Raw genomic sequence first — 16,071 nt, forward strand, 5'->3', positions numbered from 1 at the left:
GTAAAACTAGAATTCTTATCTTTTAGGATTTTGCTTTTAATGGATCAATTTGGTTTGTTACGTTTGTTTATTTTTTCTACACATTGGTTTCCAACGTTTACTAGGTGTGGTAGTCTTACTTTGAGTTTTTGTGTTGTTGCTTAAGAGGGTCTATGCCTAATATATATATATATATATATCTTTTTTAGCCAATAGACACAAGTAGAAAAACAATTTTGCATTTTCCTCTAAATTTCTTCTCTTCCTATTCTTATAAAAAATTACTTTTTTTAAGAGAAAGAGCATTGGAGTTTAGAAGGTTCGGGGATCCTTTCGCTGCACATGAATGGAACCAATGAGTTGTCGTATCTTGAGAGACGAACACAATCAAATTCTCCTACCAGTGTAGTGAGGGTATTTTCTCTCTAAGGATAGCATTTGCATGCTTTAACACAGGCTATTTAAAATTTCTCCTTTAAAATCATTTTCCTTTGTGCTTATTGTATGTGGTATTACGTTGTTAACTCATATTCTAAAGTTGTATTTCTACTGTTGTTCTTTTATTAGTTTGAGGCGTTGCATCTTCTTCTTATTTATTTATTTTATTTTATTTTCAAAAAATAGGGACGTAAGCATAAGCATGTCGAACTTCTTCAACACCCACTTTTACCATATCATTGGCCAATGGCACGTGATGTACGATTGATGACCCTTCATAAACTCTCTCAAGGGCAACCAGGCGAGGATGATTGTCATTAACATACAACCCACACCTATCTGATGTATCAATGTCAGGGTCTTGTCCGAAGGGATCAACACAACTTTCCTTTGTGCTCACACGGGCATTAAAAGGAGCTACATCTGACTCAATTGGATGTGGTTTGCAGGGATTGCATCTGGCTGAACAACAACATTGTTGGATCGAGTGGCATCGGAATAATTAAGAAGAGGGGGTTGAATTAATTATGAATGGGTCTTGACTAATTAAAAAAAAACTTATCCTTCTTAATGTTACTAGATTCAATTAGGCTTTACTATTAAGTTATGAGAAAGTAAAGAACAAAAACAATAACTTAGACGAAAGTAAAGCGGAAATAAAAAGTGTAGGGAAGAAGAAAACAAACACAAGTTTTTATACTGGTTTGACAACAACCCGTGTCTACATCCAATCCCTAAGCAACCACCGGTTCTTGAGATTTCCAATAACCTTGTAAAATCCTTTACAAGCAAAGATCCACAAGGGATGTGCCCTCCCTTGTTCTCTTTGAACAACCAAGTGGATGTACCCTCCCTTGTTCAAGAATCAAGTTTCAAAGAATCAAGATTCAAGAACAATCAAGTTTCAAGAACCAAGATTCAAGAACAATCAAGATCAAGATTCAAGACTCAAGATTCAAGAATCAAGAGAAGACTCAATCAAGATAAGTACTAAAAACGTTTTTCAAAACACTGAGTAGCACAAGAATTTTTCAAAATCTTTTACCAAAGAGTTTTTACTCACTGGTAATCGATTACCAGAAGGTAGTAATCGATTACCAGTAGCCAACATTATTTTCAAAACTGATTTACAAAGCTGTAATCGATTACCATAATCATGTAATTGATTACCAATGTTTTAAAACGATAGATTTCAAATTTCAAGAGTCACAACTTGTGATAAAACTTTTTCAAATCATTTCAAACTTGTGTAATCAATTGCACAATACTTGTAATCGATTACCAGTGTTTCTAAACGTTTTGATTTTCAAATTTAAACATGAAGAGTCACATCTGTTGATGTGTAATCGATTACACCTTGATGGTAATCGATTATCAGTGACTGATTTCGAAAAATAAATTTCCAAAAGTCTCAATTCTTAAAATGACTTATTTCTGAAAAAAATTTCAAAAGTCACAACTTTTTAAGTGACTAGTTTTCAAAAGAGTCACAATTTTTAAAAGGTGACTAGTTTTAAAGAAATTTCCAAGAGTCACAAACTTTAACTTGAGTGATCAACTGATTATAAATATGTGACCATGGCATGAATTTCAATAACGTTTTTTTTACAGAACTTTCTGATTCATTTCACTTCATCTTTCTAAAAGTTTTTGTTCAATACTTTCTGTTTCAAGAAAAATTCATTGACCAAAAACTTGTGCTATTCTTTTTCTTCATTCCTTCTCCCTCTTGCCAAAAAAATTGAAGGACTAACTGCCTGAGTTCTTTTGTGTCTCCCTTCTCCCTCTTCCAAGACAATTCAAAGGACTAATTGCCTGAGAATTCTTTTGATTCTTCCCTTCCCCTTAAACAAAAGATTTCAAAGGACTAACCGCCTGAGATATCTTTTCTTTCCCTTTACAAAGATTCAAAGGACTAACCGCCTGAGAATTCTTTGTCTTAACACATCGGAGGGTACATCCTTTGTGGTACAAGTAGAGGGTACATCTACTTGGGTTGTTATACTGAGAACAAGAGAGGGTACATCTCTTGTGGATCAGTTCAAGTGGAGGGTACATCCAGTTGATTGTTCAAAGAGAACAAGGGAAGGTACATCCCTTGTGGGTCTTTGGCTTGTAAAGGATTTTACAAGGTTGAAAGAAATCTCAAGAACCGTTGGTTGCTAGAGGACTGTATGTAGGCATGGGTTGTTGCCGAACCAGTATAAATCTTGTGTTTGTCTTTTTCTTTCCTACACTCTTTAATTTCTGCTGTGTACTTTTAATTGCCGCTTTTACTTTTGGTTAAGTTTCTGTTTCTGTTCTTTACTTTCTTAACTTAGTAGTAAAAGCCTAGTTGAATCTAGTAACATTAAGAAGGATAAATTTTTAATTAGTCAAGACACATTAATAATTAATTCAACCCCCCCTTCTTAATTATTCTGAGGCCACTTGATCAAACAGTACGCTCTACTTGTACCATAAAGGATGTACCCTCTAATGTGTTAAGACAAAGAAATCTTACGCGGTTAGTCCCTTGAATCTTTGTAAGGGGAAACAAAAGATATCTCAAGCGGTTAGTCCTTTGAAATCTTTTGATTAAAGGGAAGTGGAAGAATCAAAAGAATTCTCAGGCGGTTAGTCCTTTGAATCTTTTGGCAAGAGGGTGAAGGAAGAAAAGATAGCACACTTTTGTTTTCTGCAGAATTTCCACTTGCAGAAAAAACAAAGTTTTGAAACAAAGTTTAGAAAGCTTTTTGGCATAGAAAAATCAATGGGCAATGGTTAGAGAAGGATTGTGAAAAAGGATTGTTTGTAAGAATATCACATACATTTTGAACGTGTGCCAAAGTCATGCTTTTATAGACTCTTCATGTCTGGTCAAAGAAACCATTGGAAGAGTTATGACATTTGGGAAAACCATGTTAAGAGTTATAACTCTTAACTTTTTCTTTAAAACTATTCACTGGTAATCGATTACCACAAAGGTGTAATCGATTGCATAATGTATTTTTATGAAAAGTTGTGATTCTTCACAATTGGATTTGAATTCTAACGTTCAGATTCACCTGTAATCGATTACTAATATAGTGTAATCAATTACACTATTTGAAAATCATTTTGGAACGTTGAAAATCATTTGAAAATATTTTGAAAACCAAACTGGTCACTGGTAATCGATTACGAGAGAGTAATCACTCTGGTAACTTAGAAAATTTGAGAAAATTCTTTTGTAAAACAAAACTGTGTTGTTTGGTTTTTGAAAAATTCTTTTAATACTTATCCGATATGAAGTATTGACTTGTTGCTTCTTGATTTCTTCTCTTGAATCTTGAATCTTGGATTGGATTCTTGATACTTGATCTTGAAGTCTTGAATCAATCTTAAATCAATCACTTGGGCTTTTGGCATCATCAAAATTGCTTGGTTCATCATCATGAAGTTTGCTTCTACAATCTCCCCCTTTTTGATGATGACAAACCTGAAATCAAGAAACGCATACAAGCTCTATCTTCTAATCGATCACTCACTTAATTCTCCCCCTTTGTTTTTGAGTTTAAGCTTCACTTGAAATTAAGTTATTTAATTATATGAGTTCTTGATTTAATCCCAACTTTGCCTCCCCCTTTGGCATCAACAAAAAGCCAAAGTGCGTATAGAGACATAAAATCATACATTCACTCATAATCATCCAATCAAGGAAGACAATAATGCATACATAAACTAAGCAAGGATGATAATAATTCATTCATAAACTATAATATAATGTCAGATACTTTGGAGAGTCATCCAAGATAACCAAATTAAAACAAATAAATTAGAAAGTAACATACTAATAAGTGTTTCAAAACATAGCCAAATACACAGCTAGAAATCAAAATACTAATAAAAATAGTAATGTCTAAACTGATGGTGGCGATGGAGGCAAATCAAAGCAGTCGCGAATGATGGTGATATCTTCTTCAACCTTTGCAATCCTTGAGTTCATCTCCTCGAATAGTGTCTCCACTTGACGTTCCAAGGAGTCAAACCTCTCACCAACATAGGTTTGAAGTCCATCAAACCTATCCAAAATACTCTGAAGGAGAGAAGAGTCTCCTTCAACCGGTAAGTGTCCTTCACCATCATTTGGTTGAGCACCCTTTTTTACCCAAGAGCCATCACGCTCTTTGCGATAACCAAAGGAGGCAACCACTGCAACACCGATCAAGAAAGATCTCTTGATTGGAACATAAGGTTCAAAATCAAGAGGGATGTTAAAATGTTGAAGGAACAAGGTAACTAAGTGAGGATAAGGCAAAGGAGCATTTAATCACAATGCCTTATGCATGCGATACTGGGCTAGATGTGCCCAATCAATTTGTTGACCGGTATGAAAGGCCCACATGACTATTAGATCTTCTTCAGAAACCTGTGCAAGGTTTGAAGATTTGGGGAGTAAGATACGAACAATTTGATAATGAAGAATGCGGCTTTCAAGAGCCAATGAATCGGTAAGCAGCCTTCCGGTCATATCCGCTTGGTTGGTGCAAACCAACCGGCGGACATCATGCACACAAAAATTAAACTTCCAATCATCATCCAGTGCACCTTCAAATGGTACACCATCACTAGACAATTGGGTCAAATCATAGAAGAGGGATTGGTCAATGACCATATTTATCCCAAAGACCTCAGAAATCAAGGTACTTTCTTGAATTTCAAGGTTAGAATAAAAAGCTTTTACCAATTCAGAATACACAGGCAGTTTTAAAGACATAAAGGGAATGAGATTTGAGTTATGAAATGCTTGAATGGATTCGAAACTCTCATCAGAAAAGAAATCCATATCTATGAACTTAGGGTCAATGATAGAATGAGAGGAGAAGAGGTTTGTGTACCGTGTACGTTGTTCTTTCAATGAGAACAATGAGGAGGAGGAAATGGAGGAAGGAATTGGAGTATCCTGAGCCTCGAAGTGTCGTTGGCTTCTACTCGAAGAACCCTTGCGCTTCTTTGATGGTTTCGCCATTTGAGAGACTTATTCGAAATTTCAATCAGTTGAAATGAAAGAGGATGAAAAAAAGATGAATTTTGGGCTTTGTGGGACGTGATTTGGATAAGAAATGAGTAAGTTATTGCAGAAAGAAAAATTGGGAATGAGGGTTTCGCGAGAAAGACAAAGTTGCAGTTTTGTGAATCCTGAAATTTTGAATTTATAACCAGCAGGGATGTGTTATAATTGATTACACCTTTTGGTAATTGATTACCAGAGAGCATTTTAGCAGAACTAAGTGCTGAATGAACTCTTAGGGTGAAAGAATTTGAAAGGGGGTCAAAATACTTTATATCTAAAAACTCTTACATGAAAATAAATATATATAACATAATAGTTTTTTGAAAAACTTTATGAATGACTTTTAAGAAAGTAATTAACATATCATACTAAAAATCATGCAAGAATCATAGACATCATCAAATATTTGTTTTTAAAAAATAAACTTCATGCTTTGAGAAAGGAAAAATAACTCAATCAAACATATAAGCACATACTCACAATAGAAATTAACCAAGACAAACAAATAAGATTTTGTTAGTCATCATATAAACAAGTTAATTGAAAGGAAAGTTTCAACCAACTTAATTTAAAAGAGAATGGTTTTGATGTTACCTTTTTCATGATTTAAGTGCCTAGCTCTTCAAAGATGGAAGTCAGACTTTTGCTTTTTGCTTAATCTTCTTGAGAGATGTTCTCATCGCTCTCATAGTCCTTGGATAGAAGGTTGATATCCTTTTCCGAACCATCGGATGAGTCATTGTCATCCCATGCAATATACGCCTTCTTGGATCTTCTTTCTTCATGACTTTTCTTCTCATTCTTCTCAGGCCATTGCTCATTTGAGGGGCAATTTGCTTTGATGTGACCAAGTTGGTTGAACTTGTAGCATCTAAGAGTTGGAGAGTCTTCTTGAAATCTTTTTCCATGGTTGAAATTTTGACGCCTCTCGATTCTTCTCTTCTTGACAAATTTGTGAAACTTCTTCACAAAGAGTGAGAAGTCTTCTTCATCTTCTGATTCTTCATCTTTATTTTCCTTTTGCATTGATGAGGAGACTTTTAGTGCTATGGTTCATTTCCTCTTGTCAGTTTCTTCATTTTGATTTAGTCATTGGAGTTCCATCTCATGTTCCTGTAATTTGCCAAAAAGTGTGGCAAGAGACATAGAAGAAAAATCTTTACTTTCAGAAATGGCAGTTACCTTGGGTTGCCATTCCCTACTTAAGCATATCAAAACTTTATTAATTAAATCTTCATTAGGAAAGGTTTTTCCTAAGGAGGCAAGGTGATTAACTATGTGTGTGAATCTTTTCTGCATGCTTTGGATGTTCTCATTAGTGTTCATCCTAAATAATTCATATTCATGTGTAAGGGTGTTGACTCTAGATCTTTTTACATCAGTGGTGCCTTCATGTGTGAGTTGTAGTGTATCCCACATCTCCTTGGCATTTAGACAGTTTGAAACTCTAAAATATTCATCTATTCTTAGGGCAGATGTAATAATGTTTTTGGCTTTAAGTTTATATTGGACTCTTCTTCTATCTTCTTCAGACCATTTATCTCTAGGTTTTTCTGTTATTGTACTTGTGCTTGCATCTACTATGGTGGGTACATCAGGTCCTATTTTTATTACTTCCCAAATGTTTAAATCTATGGCTTCAATAAAGATTTGCATTCGGGTTTTCCAATAGTGGTAACCCTCACCATTAAAGATAGGTGGCCTATGGATGGAGTTTCCGTCGGGAAACAGAGAATTTGAGGAGACCATGAATCTTGAAGTTGTGAAACTTTTCTCAAGATACCTGCTCTGATACCACTTGTTAGATCGAGTGGCCTCAGAATAATTAAGAAGGAGGGGTTGAATTAATTATGAACGGGTCTTGATTAATTAAAAAAAATTAACCTTCTTAATGCTACAAGATTCAATTAGGCTTTACTACTAAGTTATGAGAAAGTAAAGAATAGAAACAATAACTTAAACAAAAGTAAAGCGGAAATAAAAAGTGTAGGGAAGAAGAAAACAAACACAAGTTTTTATACTGGTTCGGCAACAACCCGTGCCTACATCCAGTCCCCAAGCAACCACCGGTTCTTGAGATTTCCAATAACCTTGTAAAATCCTTTACAAGCAAAGATCCACAAGGGATGTACCCTCCCTTGTTCTCTTTGAACAACCAAGTGGATTTACCTTCCACTTGAACTGATCCATAAGAGATGTACCCTCTCTTGTTCTCAGTATTACAATCCAAGTAGATGTATGCTCTACTTGTACCACAAAGGATGTACACTCCAATGTCTTAAGACAAAGAATTCTTAGGCGGTTAGTCCCTTGAATCTTTGTAAGGGGAAACAAAAGATATCTCAGGCGGTTAGTCCTTTGAAATCTTTTGTTTAAAGGGAAGAGGAAGAATAAAAAAATTCTCAGGCGGTTAGTCCTTTGAATCTTTTGGCAAGAGGGAGAAGGAAGAATCAAAAGAATTCTCAGACGGTTATTCCTTTGAATCATTTGGCAAGAGGGAGAAGGAGGAAAAGATAGCACACTTTTGTTTTCTGCAGAATTTCCACTTGCAGAAAAAACAAAGTTTTGAAACAAAGTTTAGAAAGCTTTTTGGCAAAGAAAAATCAATGGGCAATGGTTAGAGAAAGATTGTGAAAAAGGATTATTTGGAAGAATATCACATACATTTTGAACGTGCGCCAAATTCATGCTTTTATAGACTCTTCATGTCTGGTCAAAGAAACCATTGGAAGAGTTATGACTTTTGAGAAAACCATGTTAAGAGTTATAACTCTTAACTTTTTCTTTAAAACTATTCACTGGTAATCGATTACCACAAAGGTGTAATCGATTACGCAATGTATTTTATGAAAAGTTGTGACTCTTCACAATTGGATTTGAATTCCAACGTTCAGATTCACTTGTAATCGATTACTAATATAGTGTAATCGATTACACTATTTGAAAATCGTTTTGGAACATTGCAAACAATTTGAAAATATTTTGAAAACCAAATTGGTCACTGGTAATCGATTATTGCCAACTGGTAATCGATTACCAGAGAGTAATCACTCTAGTAACTTAGAAAATTTGAGAAAATTCTTTTGTAAAACAAAACTGTGCTATTTGATTTTTGAAAAATTCTTTTAATACTTATCCTATATGAAGTCTTAACTTGTTGCTTCTTGATTTCTTCTCTTGAATCTTGAATCTTGGATTGGATTCTTGATCTTGAAGTATTGAATCAATCTTGAATCAATCACTTGGGCTTTTGGCATCATCAAAATTTCTTGGTTCATCATCATGAAGTTTGCTTCCACAAACATTAGTTTTTTCATCACTTTTTCAGTGATCGACTGTTCCAACTCCTCTCTAATATTCTATGTCAACTCCTTTTTAATATTTTGTTTCAGTTGATCCAACTTTTTTTTGCTTATCGATGTAGATGTGTGGGAGTTTTGTGATGGTGATCCAAAGTATTGTTTGATGGTGACACCAAATCCAGTAGCATGAACACAGCCAGAGTGCTCTGGTTGCCCAATGTCAGTAGTTAGTACATCCTGACATCCATGGGCAACAAAGCTACCTTGTGTGGATTGCTCTTCCAGGGAATCCTACAACCAACACAAGAGGTTATGTTTACGAACTATTGTTATTACTATATATAGTTAAGATGTCATTTGACCCAATTTTTTTGTGCAAGCCAACTTCCACTTCATGTGTCATCTAATGGGAGATGGAGGGTCAATGATTGCTCCAATCAGAAACTTTAAGCTTACTATAATTATAGATCCAAAATGAAAGTAAAACCTTTGGAATTAAAGCACAAGAACAGTAGCTACCAAAATGAAGATGACCAGAGGCATAATACAATAGGTTTCACCTATGACTCATTTCTTAATTTGCTTTTGTTTTTTGTGTTAGATTCTAACAAATTTTGGTTGCATGGTAAGACATAGTGGCCATTGTGTAGGAAAGATGGTTTCAAATAGCAATAGACACCAAGGTGTTATCATGTTAGTTAACATTGTAAATGTTTTTATAGTGACAATACATCAAAATTAAACTTAGTGTAAAACAAAAAAATGGTCATAACATGAATAACAATGATAGTGTCTCTGAGATTGGGAGGTCCTAAAAGCTTCAAATTCTTGATCTTTCTGACAATTTCTCAATTGGACAACTTCTACATTCCTTATCCCATATGAAGGGTCTTGATTCTAAGATGAAGAATGTTGTACATTGCTTTACTATATTTATAGAAAAATGTGAGTTAATTAGTTAGTTAGAAGAGAAAAATAAGCATCTAGGCTATGTAAATTGTAAGCTATTCCCCACCAAGAATATGATGATAGGAATTAGAATTTTAATAAGGAGGCTACACAATAAAAGTCTCTTTAGACCAGTTGCATTCTCTTTGTCTTTGTTAACTTTCTCTTTCAACATTTTCTTCTTTTTCTATTTGCCCCTCGTGCAAGTAAAAAAAAATTAAATTCTAATTGTGTTCAAATCTTGATAAAAACTTAGTAAAAAAGTTTCCATTTCCTTTTCTTTGATCAATATTAGGGGAACCCAGAGTTGTGTCACTGGCATTTAACCAACCTGCTTTAAAACAACACTAATTTCTTCTGTCATGAATAATTTCCAAGGTAATCATATAGTTTGCAGATATTGGACACAAGTGAGTGTGATATGAGGTGGTAGAACCTGACATGGTTGAGTTAAAGGATGAATGGTAGCTTATAAACTTGGGTGGACCAATATCTTGCATACTAGATTTACCTTGTATATGAATAACCAACCCCACCCCATCCTATTACCCTTTTCTTTTATATCTGTCATAATCCAGTTTAAGCCTTTGATTAAACCAGATTACCTTGTATATTAGTAACCAAAAAACAATGATAGCCTAATTCTGACTCCTTGGCAAGCGTATCAAGTTGAATAAGTAGCATTAAAACGATAAGACCGAGTATCTATTCCACGGGGACTTTGTTATACTCATAGTTATATATATGTATATATATATATATATATATATATATATATATATATATATATATATATATATATATAATGTTTAAGTAATTTGTAACTCAAATCGAATCTTATTCATTGATTAACTACATATATAAACTAATGTGAATTAACTACAAAGCAAGGGACATGAAAGGTTAAGAAAACAAACACTCGGAGTTGTGAGATGGTGTTGTGATGAGTTAAGGAACGTGTTGGGGGCTCCGCTTACTAGAACTACTCCTGATGTAACCTTAATAGATTTTTCTCTTTTTAACACAAATATGATTACTACCCGCATCTTCTAACATACTATAACCATGATCCCTCAAGTGAGAAAGCCTAAATCACTTAATATCGCTCCTAATCCGTTAATAGTTATATTAAATAATTTGCATTATGAACAGAGAAACATAAATAGGCAAGACAATACCACTTTATCCCTAGACATGGATGACCTAGATGTTCTTCCCAAGTTCTTAGCATATAAACATTTCCCAATGCCTAAATCCTAAAACAGTTCATGAAAATGGATGATCAGACCACAAACATGTGAATGAGTACACGAAAGAACAATAATATCAACATCATATTAATAGATAGTTTAGAGTAATTACATTAAAGAGAGTTTGGTTTGCAGAGCTTCTAATAACAGGTGGTTTTAGTCTCTCATTTTCATGAGAAACTTACAAATATAAAAGGTGGAATGAAATGGAAGAAAATGGAAGAGAAATACAGTGAAACGGATTGGCTAGAGCTCCAAAAATTGGATTTTCTTCAACAATGGCTTTCGAAGCTTTTGTTTCTCCCTCTGCCTCCTTGCTTCATGGTTAAGCTTTTTAATGAATGGATGTTGTTTTTATCAATAAAATCCACTTTTTGCAAATATATTTCCTCTTGATGACCAATCAGAACCGCCATTGTGCGCAAAGCTTGCATGTGTGCACTGAGTGCACATGCAAAGTCTAGCTGGCATAAGTGACCATGCGCTAAGCCGCCAAATGCTCGTTAAGCCACCAAATGCGTGTGGGCTAAGCTCAGATGCGAGCTACAGTTGGTCTCCAGGTTGGCTTCTTGCGCTAAGCGGATTTCTTGGGCTAAGCGATCCTAATGTGTTAAGCGAGGATGTCGCATTGAGCGTCACACTTCAATTCTTCAATCCTCTTCCATACCTCTGTTTTATATCTACAAAAAATACAACCAAAATTACTATAAAATAATTAACTTTAGCATTTTCAGGATAAAAAATCAGAAGAAGCTAAGTTCTTGTTGTTTTAACACAAAAGAAGCAATAGAAGACAAGCAAATTAGATAATTGCTATGTGATTTCAGTATACAAATGACTTATGCATAACACTTATCACCTAATAACCTTTTATGTGTTCAGGAATATTTTTAACTCAGTTTTATGTTGCCTTACCTTTAAGGAATGAAAGGTAATAAAAATTGTTTCTACTTTCTAGGTTTTTGTTTGGTACAATTTTGCTTATTTTTTTTCTTTCTAAGCCAAAGGAAAAGAAAAACAATGACAAGAAAAAAAAAAAAACAGGAAAAAGGAATAGAAGGGAGGCAAAAGAACAAGTAGCATGTATGTCATAATTGAAAGATTAGGAGCTTTATAAATATATCCCTATCCATGTCTCTATCTTTTCCTTAATGCAGAGGTATAGAAATCCAAGTTTGGCAAGCAAATGATGTATTTCACTACTACTTATATTCAAGCAAAATCATGCAAACTTGTGTGGTGGTCAGTTTTTGCTTATGATAAGTTTATCACTATATAACTTTGAACAACTAATTTAAAAATAAATAATCCTAGCATTACTCTTTTTTCTATGACCTCATACCAATACTCTATATGCATGAATTAGTTAAGCTTTTAATTAATAATAGGGAGCATATTAGAATCAATGTATATTCATAAAAAAGAATCGAGTATATTCGTTAGCACTCCTCTAAATTACACAAAAAGTGCTAACAGCCTAACACATGCACTACCTTATTCTCTAGCCTTCATGGCTCTGTAAGATAAAGTAAAGGGGCTGTTGGATCGAGTGGCCTCAGAATAATTAAGAAGGGGAGGTTGAATTAATTATTCCTAAACCTTTACTAATTAAAAATTACTCTTCTAAGGCTTTTACTAAATTGTTAAGAGAATGAGGACTAGAAGAGAAACTTAACAGAAAGTAAAAGCGTAAATTAAATGCACAACGGAAAGTAAAAGAGTAGGGAAGAAAGAAACAAACACACAAGAGTTTTTATACTGGTTCGGCAACAACCCGTGCCTACATCCAGTCCCCAAGTGACCTACGGTCCTTGAGATTTCTTTCAACCTTGTAAAAATCCTTTTACAAGCAAAGATCCACAAGGGAAGTACCCTCCCTTGTTCTCTTTGAAACCCTAGTGGATGTACCCTCCACTAGAACTGATCCGCAAGAGATGTACCCTCTACTTGTACCACAAAGGATGTACCCTCTACTTGTACCCTCTCTTGTTCTCAGTCAAACCCAAGTAGATGTACCCTCTACCTGTACCACAAAGGATGTACCCTCCAATGTGTTAAGACAAAGATCTTAGGCGGTTAAACCTTTGATACTTTGTGAATGGGGATACAAAAGAATTCTCAGGCGATTAGTCCTTTGAACACTTTTGTATTAGGGAAAGGGAAGAATAAAAAATTTCTCAGACTGTGTCGTTTTGAATTCTTTGACAAGGGAGAAGGGAGACACAAAAGAATTCAGGCGGATAGTCCTTTGTTCTTTTGGAAAAGGGAGAAGAGAGACACAAAAAGAATTCAGGCGGTTAGTCCTCGGCGAATTCTTTTTGGCAATGGGAGAAGAGAATGAAAAGATGAATAGCACAAGTTTTCAAGGTTTGAAAAACCAGAAAACTTCAGAAAGCTTTTGGTACAAAGAAGAAGAAGAAATTCAAGGCTTGTAAAGGATTGTATGAATAAGTGTAAAAAAAGTGTCTAGAAAAGCAAATCAAAGCCTTGCTTTTATAGACTCTTCATGTCTGGCCAAGACAACCATTAGAAGAGTTATGACTTTTAGAAAAACTTAAAAACCAATTTGAAAAAGTCAAAAACTATTTGAAGAGTTACATCTTTTGATTTATTCAGAAACAGTAACTAGTAATCGATTACCAAATAAGTGTAATCGATTACACAAAGCTTTTATGTGAAAGGATGTGACTCTTCATATTTGAATTTGAATTTTAACGTTCAAAGGCACTGGTAATCGATTACCAAAACAAGGTAATCGATTACAACTTTTTGAAATTAATTGGAACATTGTAAATTCAATTTGAAAAATATTTCAAAACAATTTTGCTACTGGTAATTGATTACAACAATCTGGTAATCGATTACCAGAGAGTAAAAACTCTTTGGTAAACATGTGTTGAGAAAAATCATGTGCTACTCAATTTTTGAGAAAAACTTTTCATACTTATCTTGAATAAGTCGTCTCTTGATTCCGGAATCTTGAGTCTTGAATCTTGATCTTGATTCTTGAGATCTTGAACCTTGAATCTTGATTCTTGACTCTAAACTTTCTTCTTGAGTCTTGAATTCTTCTTGATTCTTATCTTGAACTCTTGAAATGTTCTTGATTCACTTGAGTTGTTCTTTGATTGATCTTTGAGCTTTTTGTCATCACCTTTCTCATCATCTTTTGTTATCATCATTGTTATCATGAAAACACCTTTGAATCACCTTTGATTCACCATGAAGCTTTGCTTCTACAATCTCCCCATTTTTGATGATGACAACTTCTGAAATCAAGAAACACGCATACACTTCTTCCTAGTCGATCACTCACATAAATTCTCCCCCTTTGTTTTTGAATTTATGCTTATCTTAAAAATAAGTTGATTACTCATGTGAATTATTGATTTAATCCCATTTCTCTCCCTCTTTGGCATCAACAAAAAAGCCAATGTGTGTATCAAACAAATATAACTTAAACATCCATACAATGTTCATGAAAAAATATCAATCAAATCATGAAGCAAGAAGCAAGAAGCAACAATCATTATCAAATCCACATAGCCAAATAACATACTTAATATTTGTTCAAACATACCATGCAAATAGGGAAATAGTAAATTGTTCAAATACCATAATAATATAGCCAAAATACAAGGCTGAAAATCAAAGTAGTAATAATATTAAAATATGATTCTAAGATGATGTTGGCGGCGGTGGTGGAAGATCGAAGCTTGACCGGATGTAAGATACATCTTCTTCAACCTTTTTCATTCTTGACTCCATTTCATTGAAGCACATATCCACTTGCAATTCCAAAGTATCAAACCTCTCACCAACAAAGGTTTGAAGACCATCAAACCTTTCCAAAATCTTTGAAAGAAGAGATGAATCTTCATGTCCTTCTCCACCAACATTTCTAGCACCCTTCTTTACCCAAGAGCCATCATGCTCCTTAATATAACCAAAGGATGCTATGATTGAAGCGCCTATAAGGAATGATCTCTTGATTGGAACATAGGGTTCAGAATCAAGAGGGATGTTGAAGTGTTGAAGGAAAAGGGTAATAAGATGAGGATAAGGCAAAGGGGCATTTAATCGCAATGCCTTATGCATGCGATATCTAACAAGGTGTGCCCAATCAATTTGTAAACCTTTATGAAAGGTCCACATGACAATGAGATCTTCTTCAGAAACCTGGGCAAGGTTTGAAGATCTAGGAAGCAAAATGCGAACAATAAGGTAATGGAGGATGCGGCTTTCAAAAGCCAATGATCCGACAAGAAGCCTTCCGGTCATATCCGCTTGGTTGGTGCAAACCAACCGGCGAGCATCATGCACAAAAAAATTGAATTTCCAATCATTAATCAGTACACCCTCAAAAGGTACACCTTCACTAGGAAATTTTGTTAAATCATAAAATAAGGATTGGTCAATGACCATCTTAATCCCATAAATTTCAGACATTAGGGTACCTTCATGGATTTCTAAATTAGAATAAAAAGCTTTGACTAAATCAGAATAAACAGGTAGTTTTAGAGACATGAATGGAATAAGATTGGAGTCTTCAAATGCTTGAAAGCATTCAAAATTCTCATTTGAGAAGAACTCCATATCTATGAATTTTGGGTCTATAATGGAACGAGAGGAAAAGAGGTTTGTGTACCGTATACGCTGTTCCTCTGATGAGAACAATGATCCAAAGGGAATGGAGGGAGGAATTGGAGTTTCCTGTGACCCGGAATGCCGCTGACTCCGACTTGAAGTGCCTTTCCGCTTCTTCGATGGTTCTGCCATTTGTGGAGTTTTTTCAAGATTTCAATCGGTTCAAATGAAAATTAGTGAAAAAAATGAAGTTTGGGCTTTGTGAGGAGTGATTGGGACAAGAATTGAGTGAGATATGGCTGGAAGAAAATTTGGGGGCGAGGGTTTTCGAGAAAGAAAAGAGTTGCAGGTTTCAGAATTTGAAATCTGAATATATAGGTGCAGGGACGCGTTGTAATCGATTACACAATTTGGTAATTGATTACCAGAGAGCCACATTGCCAGAAATAACTGCTTGTAATCGATTACACTATTATAGTAATCGATTACCAGTGGTTATTTTAGCCAAAAAAAAAAAATAGAAGGCTTTCTA

The sequence above is a fragment of the Glycine soja genome, chromosome 7 (genome assembly GCF_004193775.1).
Source record: "Glycine soja cultivar W05 chromosome 7, ASM419377v2, whole genome shotgun sequence".
Taxonomy (NCBI): domain Eukaryota; kingdom Viridiplantae; phylum Streptophyta; class Magnoliopsida; order Fabales; family Fabaceae; genus Glycine; species Glycine soja.